This window comes from Populus euphratica, unplaced genomic scaffold, assembly GCF_000495115.2.
Source record: "Populus euphratica unplaced genomic scaffold, PopEup_1.0 scaffold188.1, whole genome shotgun sequence".
Taxonomy (NCBI): Eukaryota; Viridiplantae; Streptophyta; class Magnoliopsida; order Malpighiales; family Salicaceae; genus Populus; species Populus euphratica.
In genome coordinates this window covers 175089-179240 of record NW_011499966.1, presented here as the reverse complement: position 1 = coordinate 179240, position 4152 = coordinate 175089, and positions in this window count along the sequence as shown.

Here is a 4152-nt window from a genome sequence, read left to right as displayed (position 1 = left end):
TATTGTGCAGTGAACAGTACCGATCCATGTTGTTTTGGGCTGCGTTGAGTCCAGCCCTGTGAAAAGGGGCATTTTATGTTGGGTTGATTTTGGCCCAGTTTCCTTTAGGGCCAGGTTTGACCCGTCCTGAAATTTTTTTAAAAAAAATTTGTGGTTTTTCATGATTTTGTTACTGTATTTTGGTCAATATCGATTTTTATTTTTATACTGTAAAGATACAAATCCAGTATTAAAATACCTAATTTTCATAAAATCATCAAAAAACAAATAAAAATATATAAAAATAAAAATATTTTATTTTCATGCATACGACCTAGTCTCTCTAATATATAGATAGATATAAATCATCACATCATATTTTCATACAATAAAGTAAGTTTGAAAAAATATATGTATTAGCATGTATTTTGACTTTTATAATCAGTTTATTCAAGTCATTAGAACTAGGCTAATATTTTAAAAATTACAAAAAAATTATTTTATTTTCTTTTAATATTTGGGGTTACGATCTTATATGTAAGACATATTCTGGATATTAATTTTTTTTTGTTAATGTCAGAATTACCTAATAAGATAAGAATCTCTTTACTAAGGAGGACTTTTCCTAAACCATACCAACAATTAAAAAACATGACAAAACTTTAGATTTTATCAGACAATAAAACAATGTAGCTTACCTTAGGTAGGACGTATTTGGGGTGCTAATACCTTTCCTTTACGCAACTAGTCCCCGTACCCGATCTTTGAGGCCAGTTAGGGTTCGTAGTGACCAAAATACTAGGTGGCGACTCCCATTCCATTTTCCACCGACAAAAGACAATATTTTCTTGTCTCCCCATATTTTCCAGATAGATGTTATACATTTCCTAATAAAAATGAAAAACTCGCCGCGACACCGCATACATGTGACATGATTGATGACTATATAAATATTAAAGAGTCATCAAGTAAATGGATCCAATTTGAAAGCTCATATTCTCCTACCTTAAACACACATGACATAAGCTTGAAAGCTTCACCTTTCTATATTTGTGCTGACTGAAGCATTAAAGAGTCTTATAAACCTAATAAAGGACTTGTTTTATAATTGCTTATAAAGTTGACTTTGATAGTCTCAATCTCCTAACTTTTTCTCTAGCTTGGAATGATCATGATAGTGGGGCTTTTCATGAACTTTATCGTTATCTATAAGAATCCTAAACAAAAATTGATTTATCTCTATCTTTTTCTATAAGATTTCAAGTTCTTTCCATGGAAGGTAACCCATAAATCCTAAGAATTGAGAGTTATACATCATTTCATTATATGTGCTCCAATAGCTTTTTTAGATCTTTACTAGCTAACCCAACAAGTAAAAATGCTTATAAAGGCTTTACTAGCTTTTTTTGTTTCTTATTTTTCTTTTTCTTTCCTTTTACATTTGCATAAGAGTTTGTACATGAATATTAAGTGGTAGACTTTCTAGAAAATTCTTATTATTTTCAAATAACATGGCCGAAGAGGAGGATTACCGAGATTACTGTGCAGTGAACAGTACCGATCCATGTTGTTTCGGGCTGTGCTGAGTCCAGCCCATTGAAAAGGGGCATTTTATGTTGGGCTGATTTTAGATATACAGAAAACATCACATCATATTTTCATACAACAAAGAAAATTTCAAAAAATATATGTATTAGCATGTATTTTGACTTTTATAATCAGTTTATTCAAGTCATTAGAACTAGGCTAATATTTTAAAAATTACAAAAAAATTATTTTATTTTCTTTTAATATTTGGGGTTACGATCTTATATGTAAGATGTATTCTGAATATTAATTTTTTTTGTTAATGTCAAAATTACCTAATAAGATAAAGATCTCTTTATTAAAGAGGACTTTTTCTAAATCATACCAACAATTAAAAAACACGACAAAATCTTAGATTTTATCAGATAATAAAACAATGTAGCTTATCTCAGGTAGGACGTATTTGGGGTACTCATATCTTTTCTTTACGCAACCAGTCCCGGTACCTGATCTCTGAGGCCAGTTAGATTTCTAGTTACCAAAATACTAGATGGCGACTCCCATTCCATTTTCCACCGACAAAAGACAATATTTTCTTGTCTCTCCGTATTTGTCACATAGATGTTATACATTTCCTAATAAAAATGGAAAACTTGCTGCGACACTGCACACTTGCGACATGATTGATGACTATATAAATATTAAAGAGTCATCAAGTAAATGGATCCAATTTGAAAGCTCATATTCTCCTACCTTAAACACACATGACATAAGCTTGAAAGCTTCACCTTTCTATATTTGTGCTGACTGAAGCATTAAAGAGTCTTATAAACCTAATAAAGGACTTGTTTTATAATTGCTTATAAAGTTGACTTTGATAGTCTGAATCTCCTAACTTTTTCACTAGCTTGGAATGATCATGATAGTAGGGCTTTTCATGAACTTTATCGTTATCTATAAGAATCCTAAACAAAAATTGATTTATCTCTATCTTTTTCTATAAGATTTCAAGTTCTTTCCATGGAAGGTAACCCATAAATCCTAAAAAACAATTGTACCATCATTTATATTTTTTAATATTATTAATAGATCCTTTAACCTTGACATTTATTTTTATTATTGTTTAATTCTCAAATTAATCTTACATCTTAAAGTTCTCTTTAAGTTATTATTATTATTATTTGGAATTTATATAATTAACTTTCCTGTGGTTCGAATTCAAATTTATATAATTAACTTCCCTATGGTTCGAATTCGATCTCGCTGGGCTATTTATTACTTCGACACTCATGCATTTGAGAGAAGACATCAATCTTTTGATCGTGTTAAGTTTTTGGCGCCGTTGTCGGGGAGGTAAGTTACTTTATAAACTATATATTTTATTTTATTTTTCGTTTCACTTTTATTATCTTTCCAATTATTTTTCTTTGTTTCTTATTTTTCTTTTTCTTTCCTTCTACACTTGCATAAGATTTTGCATATGTATATTAAGTGATAGAATTTCTAGGAAATCCTTATCATTTTCAGATAATATGGCCAAAGAGGATAATCAGTCACTTTATAATGAGAATAATGATAATAATTGAGTTAGAATACTAAGAGACCACATGAATCCAACAAGAATAAGTGCACCTATTTTTCATGACTTAGAACTAAAAAATCCATACTTGTATTTGAGAGAATTTGAAGAAGTTTGTAACACTTATAATGATTTAAATTGTAGTATGAACACCATCATATTAAAGCTTTTTTTCCTTTTTCTTTAAAACATAAAAATAAAACATGACTATAAAATCTTAGGTTATGATCCATATGCAACAACAGTTTTAAAATTTTTTTTCCCTTCTCATAAAACAAACCTTTTCAGAAATGAAATCACCACATTAACTCAAAAGTCAGGAGAAATATTTTATCAGTGTTGGGATAGGTATAGAGACTTGTTTAATACCTATCTTCATCATGGTTTTGAAATATGAAGATTAATTTCATATTTTTATAAAGCATTAACACCTATAGGTAGACAAATGGTGGAATTGATGTGCAATGAAACTTTTGAAGATAAAGATCTTAATGAAGCATTGAAGTATCTAGACTTGTTAGCAGAAAATGAGGTCGAGGTATGTACCAGGTAAAACTCAACCTCATACATCTAGTAGAGATTTGTACAACCTTAAAGAAGATTATGACCTTCAAGCTAAATTTGTATCTTTAGTTAGAAAGGTCGAGGTATTAGAATTAAAAAGGAGTGGTCAATTAAAATCTGTTCAAGAAAATATATGTCAATGCATCCTAGTAGAGATGTGCATCGTTCAATTCATGATTTATGACCCTATTTTTATAAAGAACATGATCGATTTAGTCTTGGGAATTTGACTAAAAAAGACCCTGTTTGCCAGTTTTTAAGAAAACTCGATGGGAAGTCTATCCCCGACCCACAGAGGGCGTTTAAGCCGTTCTTGGACATAAAACCAAGAGAAGAAGTAAGCCACAATCACAACTACCTGTACATACACATATTTTTTCATAAATAAATAAAGAGAGAGAGAGAGTGTGCGACTCTAGTTGGCCTACATATAGGTGGTATGATTGCCTTTTTAATTTCTCATTTATAAAATCCTCTCTTCCATTCTTTTATTTCTACTCAAA